The sequence below is a fragment of the Crotalus tigris genome, unplaced genomic scaffold (assembly GCF_016545835.1).
Source record: "Crotalus tigris isolate CLP2741 ecotype Arizona unplaced genomic scaffold, ASM1654583v1 scf7180000019147.1630427, whole genome shotgun sequence".
Lineage (NCBI taxonomy): Eukaryota > Metazoa > Chordata > Lepidosauria > Squamata > Viperidae > Crotalus > Crotalus tigris.
Genome location: NW_024097401.1, coordinates 144531 through 151792, shown reverse-complemented (window position 1 = coordinate 151792; position 7262 = coordinate 144531). Strand labels below are relative to the sequence as shown.

Sequence of the window (7262 nt, the reverse complement as noted above, 5' to 3'; positions counted from 1 at the left end):
TTCTTCAAATCGAAGAAATTCAATTCCAGTGAGCTCCTGAATCTCTGTGGCTGCAAAATAATCGTAGATAAGCAAGTAGCATTATATTCCTATTTTTTTTTTTTTTTTTTTACAAAAAAGTGAAGCTCCAAGTCTGGCTTTCAGTTAAATCCCAAATGGGAAGGAGAGAGGAGTTGTAGCTGCCTGTTGTATCAAAAAGACACCCTGCAGAAGCTCTGTGGTCATATCTCCCGTGTCTGGCGATGTGGGTGTGACGTCGATGATGCCTTCAAGAGTAGTGACTGTCACAGGAGGGGAGGAAGGTGACGTCTCTTTTTGAAAAACCCGCAAGCACTTTTTTAAATGATGGGAAAATTGCACTTCACTTTTCAAGGATTCCAGCACAGGGACTCGTCTATCAAAACCGCAGATGGGATCAAAGCACCCAGAGTCACCTTACCGGCAAGATGGACAGCTCATACATTTAGTAAATAAATAAATTAATTAATAAATAAATCAATAAATTAATAAATAAATTAATTCAGTGGCACTGAAAAAAGTGCCCCCCCAAGGCACAGCCGAGCAAGACACATGCCTGTCCACCCGGCGGTGCTCTTCCTCCTGTCCGAGGTTTTCATTGTTGTGAGCATTTATGTTCAGGATTGGCAGCGGGGGTGGGGTGGGGTGTGTTTGGTTTTTATTCCCCCCCCCCCGTTTGCTGGATGGTTGCAGCAGGTTTTGGTCACTTCACATGACCCTGGGACACTGTGACCGTCATAAATATGAATCAGTTGCCAAACATCTCAATGTAAATCACAAGACCCTGGAGATGCTGCAACAGTCCAGCTGATCGGCGCTTCTTCTGGGCTCAGCAGAAGTGCCAGGATCAGCGCTGCTTTCCAGCTGATTGGTGCTTCTTCAGGGCTCAGCAGAAGCACCAGGATCAGCGCCGAGTTCCAGCTAGAGCCTGGCACTGATCCTGGTGCTTCCACTGAGCCCTGACAGCCCTGTAGCTCCAGCCATCTCTCGCTCAGGCTTGTGCAGTGCTGCCACCGGTTCAGCTCATTTCCCTCCCCCACTACCACTTTTCAAGGATGGTTGCGTACCACCTGCCAGGTGCCAATGTACCACAGGTGGTACCCGTACCACTGGTTGAAAAGCCCTGGTCTAGGAAACCCCTGGAACATTTCCCATTGAATCCTGCTTTTAATCCTCTCTCCCTTTGGCTGCCCACTCTGTGCCTCGCCCTTGGGCCTTGCTGATTGGGGTCCTAAGAGGTCAGTAAGACTTCCTTTTGCAGTCAATAGCAGCACCTCGTTTTTAAAGTCGAGAAGTGCCGTGGCCCTGAATTAGGGGCTCAGGAAGAAGATCTTTGCAGCCTGCTGTCTCTCCTGTCCAGCTGGGGATGTATCTCCATCTCCAAATGCAGAGACATTATTGCCGATAATGGGCAATTTGCAAGAATATATGATTCACAGTTCCTCTGGCAACATCACGTCCTCCCCTCGCCGTGCTACCTGGGAAAACAACAACAACACGGGGATTTAAATTCCAATTGAATCATAAGTTGGCTTTTATCCTGCAGAGCCTGCTTGCGGTTCTGGGTATGAATACCTGGGGGGGGGGGAGAAAGGAGATGGAGTGAAAGGAATTTAGATAATGTTGTAATGGCTCTGTGCTTTCCTTTTCAACATTTCAGAGTTAAGCTTCTAATAAAACGCTATTTTCAGGAGAGGAAGAGAAACGGCGGCAGCTTAATAAACCCATAAAGCAATTGGGCCTTTTTGAAAACTCAGAATCTCCTGCTGTTCCCCAAGCAGCATTAATTTATTAAGTTAAATAAGCTTCCTGGCTTAGGCGGAAGAACATCTACAGTTAAAAAACATTTAGGGGAGAGGAGACCAGTTAAACGGGAGGGAGCAGCAGCTGGCACGTGGCAGCTGGCACAAAACTTCAAATCCAAGAAGGTGTGTGGATAGTCCAGAGGGACACATGCACTTTGCCAGGTTTCAGTCCTGGCACGAGGAGCAAAATTTCTCTCAAGTTCTCTTGGCTTGGTGGACTTCCCAGTGGCACCTCTGCCAATGCCGACTTCCTTAAGGCCTCTGCCATCCGGACTCCCTCCAGCACAAGGACCTGTCACATAATAATAATAATAATAATAATAATAATAATAATAATAATAATAATAATAATACCAGAAAAATAATGACAATGAATCATGCCCTTCATCCACGCAGTGACATTGATAGACTTTATCTACCAAGGCAAATAGGTGGGCGTGGAATGCTACAAGTACATCAGATGGTTGAAGAAGAAAAAATGGCTTTGGAAGAATATCTGAAGAACAATGATGAAGATGCACTGAAATTAGTATATCAGGAAGGCTTACTAACTACTGGAGAGACCAAACTGGCCTACAAGAAAGACCAAATGAAGAACAGAATAGAGGCATGGGAAGACAAAGCACTACATGGCCAATACATGAAAAAAATAGCTGGGAAAGCAGATAATAATAAAACCTGGCAATGGCTAAGAGCAGGAAAATTGAAGAAAGAGACCGAGGGACTAATTCTGGCTGCACAAGACCAAGCCTTAAGGACAAATGCATACAAAGTCAAAATTGAGAAGACAGCAACAGACAGTAAGTGCCGCCTATGCAAAGAAGCTGAAGAAACAGTGGACCACTTGGTAAGCTGTTGCAAGAAGATTGCACAGACTGATTACAAGCAGCGGCATGACAAAGTAGCAACAATGGTGCATTGGAAGATCTGCAAAAAATATCATTTGCCTGTAAGCAAAAACTGGTGGGATCATAAAATAGAGAAAGTCATAGAAAATGATAAAATTAAACTGCTCTGGGACTTCAGAATTCAAACAGACAAGCACCTGCAACATAACACCCCAGACTTAACAATTGTCGATAAGAAAGACAAAAAAGTCTGGATAGTGGACGTGGCAGTGCCTGGAGACAGCAGAATAGAAGAGAAAGAACTGGAGAAGATAACAAAATACAAAGACCTACAAATAGAAATAGAAAGACTGTGGCAAAAGCAAGCAAGGGTAGTACCAATAGTCATAGGCTCCTTGGGTGCAATCCCAAAACAACTGGAGCACCACTTGAACACCATTGGCATTGACAAAATTCGCTATTAGTCAATTGCAAAAGGCAGCCTTATTAGGAACTGCTTCCATCCTGCGACGATATCTGTAATACCATCAAACATCCACATCTGCCTATCCCAGGTCCTGGGTAAGGACTCGATAGGTAGACAAAATGCCAAATCCAGTCTGAACATCTGGCTGACTGCGATGATCGATAATAATAATAATAGAAAGACTGTGGCAAAAGCAAGCAAGGGTAGTACCAATAGTCATAGGCTCCTTGGGTGCAATCCCAAAACAACTGGAGCACCACTTGAACACCATTGGCATTGACAAATTCGCTATTAGTCAATTGCAAAAGGCGGCCTTACTAGGAACTGCTTCCATCCTGCGACGATATCTGTAATACCATCAAACATCCACATCTGCCTATCCCAGGTCCTGGGTAAGGACTCGATAGGTAGACAAAATGCCAAATCCAGTCTGAACATCTGGCTGACTGTGCGATGATCGATAATAATAATATAGAAAGACTGTGGCAAAAGCAAGCAAGGGTAGTACCAATAGTCATAGGTTTCTTGGGTGCAATCCCAAAACAACTGGAGCACCACTTGAACACCATTGGCATTGACAAATTCGCTATTAGTCAATTGCAAAAGGCAGCCTTACTAGGAACTGCTTCCATCCTGCGACGATATCTGTAATACCATCAAACATCCACATCTGCCTATCCCAGGTCCTGGGTAAGGACTCGATAGGTAGACAAAATGCCAAATCCAGTCTGAACATCTGGCTGACTGTGCAATGATCCATAATAATAATAATAAAGTTGGAAGGGACCTTGGAGGTCATCATGTCCAACCCCCTGCTCAGGTAGGTAACCCTACATCATTTCGGATAAATGGTTGTCCAGTCTCTTCTTAAAAACTTCCAGTGTTGGAGCATTCACCACTTCTGGAGGCAGGTTGTTCCACTGGTTAATTGTTCTAACTGTCAGGAGGTTTCTCCTTAGTTCTAGGTTGCTTCTCTCCTTGATGAGTTTCCATCTGTTGCTTCTTGTCCTGCATTCAGGTGCTTTGGAGAATAGCTTGACTCCCTCTTCTTTGGGGCAGCCACTGAGATAGTGGAAGACTGCTATCATGTCCCCCCTCGTCCTTCTCTTCGTTAAACTAGACATACCCAATTCCAGCAACCGTTCCTTATATGTTTTAGCCCCCAGGCCCCTAATCATCTTTGTTGCTCTTCTCTGTACTTTTTCTAGAGTCTTTTTTACATCGTGGTGACCAAAACTGGATGCAGTATTCCAAGTGTGGCCTTACCAAGGCATTGTAAAGTGGTATTAATACTTCGCGTGATCTTGACTCTATCCCTCTGTTAATGCAGCCCAGCACTGTGTCTTAGCTAGGAGCCCTCAACAGTTTTCAGATGTGGCTTTACAACTGCCAGATGAAATTTCTTTTTTTTTTTTAAAGTTTTATTAGATTTTATAGGATTCGGGATAAAATGGGGTCGGGATTAGGTCAGGGTTTAGGCTGGGGTTGCGGTCAGGGTTAGGGTTAGGTAGGGGTCGGGGTTGGGGTTGGGGTCAGGGTTGGGGTTATCCCCCAGTAACATTTTCAATATTTAGCAAACAGAATATTTTCTGGGTACATAGATTTAAATAACAATAATTAGTATAATAGATAACAATAGTAAATACGATTAGTTATCATAAGCAGCATTAATGAATCAATCCATAATATCCTTCTTACTAATATGTATTCAGAATTACATATCACATCCCTTTCTCTCTAATTCGTTTTTCTACCCACTGATAAAAGTTATCCCATGTTCTAAAGTAAACTGAGTCTTCTTTCTCTTTAATCTCTAAAGTCAATCTATCCATTTCTGTACATTCTAACGTTTTCTTAATTAATACTTCTTCAGTTGGTAAGTTTTCATTTTTCCAAAACTGGGCAAATACAATTCTTGCTGCTGTTAATACACGTTGTATTAGATATCCGCTCTCCTTCTCATAGTTAGCTCCTGTTATTCCTAACAAAAACAATTCTGGTTTAAAATCTGTTTTTAGTCATCGTCTCTAACCATACCTGTATCTTAACTGCAAAATTTCTTGGTGTAAGCCCTGCATCTATGCATCATCCCAAACATTGTGGATCCTTGTAGCAAGACTCCGCTCCAGGTCTGATTTTCGGGTTCGAAAGTGCAAAATGTTTCCCTACAACCTTTTCTTAGGATTTTGATATTGGCGCTTTCCACTTTGCACAGAGACAGTTCGTTGAACCAAACCTGTAGACCAGGGCTTTTCAACCTTTTCACCCATTGTACCACTTTTAGGATATGGCAACATCCAAGTACCACCCGTCGCCTAGCAAGATGTCAAAAACTTGATGACCCCCCCCCAAAAAGGAAAAGACTGATGAAGTACAGGTAGGCCTCGACTTACAACAGTTCGCTTAGTGACTGTTCGAAGTTACGATGACACTGAAAAAAGTGCCCCCCACGCCACAGCCAAGCAAGACACCTTCCTGCCCACCCAGCGGCGCTCTTCCTCCTGTCCAAGGTTTTCATTGTTGTATTTCTGTTGAGGATTGGCAGCGGGGTTGGGGTGGGGGGGTGTTTGGTTTTTATTCCCCCCGTCTGCTGGGTGGTTGCAGCAGGTTTTAGTCACTTCACATGATCCTGGGACACTGTGACCGTCATAAATACGAATCAGTTGCCAGGCATCTGAATCTAAATCACAAGATCCTGGAGATGCTGCAACATTCCAGCTGATCGGCGCTTCTTCTGGGCTCAGCAGAAGCGCCAGGATCAGTGCTGAGCTCCAGCTGGAGCCTGGTGCGGATCCTGGCGCTTCCGCTAAGCCCTGACAGCCCTGCAGCTCCAGCCATCTCTCGCTCAGGCTTGTGCGGTGCTGCCGCCGGTTCAGCTCATTCCCCTCCCCCGCTACCACTTTTCTAGGATGGTCGCGTACCACCTGCCAGGTGCCAATGTACCACAGGTGGTACCCGTACCACTGGTTGAAAAGCCCTGCTGTAGACAGCCTGAAACGAACCTCAACCCACATTCTTTCAACTTTCCCGTGGGCATAGGCCCTTTCCTGTGCAATGGGGACGGTCGCGATAGAGGTGCAGGCTGGTCCTCAAATGCACCTAGACTTCCAAGATGCCAGGACAAAAAAGTGGGCGAAGAGGCCGGTTGTGTAAAATTATGCTGGATGATGGGGATTTTTTTTATTGGAAGTATGGTTGAGAAAGAATAATTGGAATGAAGAACAAGGGAGGGACTTTCTGCCTCCAAATAATTATTTCACAGCTGGAACTCCACCAGTGCTCGAAGCCGTCTGTTTTCTGTCTTGCCGTCTTTGGGAAAAATAAGGCTAACGTCCTTTGCTGAAAAAAATATGCCTTTTACTTTATCATTTTCTTCAAAAGACCCAATCACGGCAGGCTAAAGAAATCCATTTTGTGGAAACAGCAACACGAGGCAATGCAAAGCTTTTATTCAGAGCTGGGAGGAAGGACGGACACCTCTTAGCAAGATCCAAAGGTCACTTCATTTTTCCAAAGCATGTGCAGGAAATAAGCACTGTCGCCTGTTGTACGTTTATTTCGTATTAAGCGACTCGCCTCCAATTGTTCCCCGTGATAAACACACTGACTTGGGCAATAGGTAAATGGGAGAGAGGGAGAGAAGGAAGAGGCAAGGGAATACTGGCTCTTTGGGATCGTCCCTGATACTTTCAGCAGAGGCAGTGGTGGGATTCAGCCGGTTCGCACCACTTTGGCAGAACCGGTAGCTAATTTTTTATTGCCCAGGCCCAGAATGGACTTCCGGAAGTGGTTTCCATGCAGAAAACTGGTTGTTCACATATTATTATTACTACCACTACTACTACTACTACTACTACTACTACTATTATTATTATTAACAACAACAACAATAATAATAAAGATGGAAGGGACCTTGGAGGTCATCTAGTCCAATCCCCTGCTCAGGCAGGAAACCCTACACCATTTCGGACAGATGGCTGTCCAGTCTCTTCTTAAAAACTTCCACTGTTGGAGCATTCACCACTTCTGGAGACAGGTGGTTCCACTGGTTAATTGTTCTAACTGTCAGGAAGTTTCTCCTTAGTTCTAGGTTGCTTCTCTCCTTGATTAGTTTCCATCCGTTGC

General features: G+C 44.6%; 1 protein-coding gene across 2 annotated transcripts in view; it reads right to left on the bottom strand.

Annotated features, from left to right (window-relative positions):
• Positions 1-1642: 1642 nt before the first annotated feature.
• CABCOCO1 (ciliary associated calcium binding coiled-coil 1) overlaps positions 1643-7262 on the bottom strand; it is an 80458-nt gene continuing 74838 nt past the window's right edge. For both annotated transcript variants that reach the window (XM_039360012.1, XM_039360013.1), the window contains one exon: positions 1643-2115. The gene's annotated coding sequence lies outside the window, so the exon portion shown is untranslated. The remainder of the gene's footprint in view (positions 2116-7262) is intronic.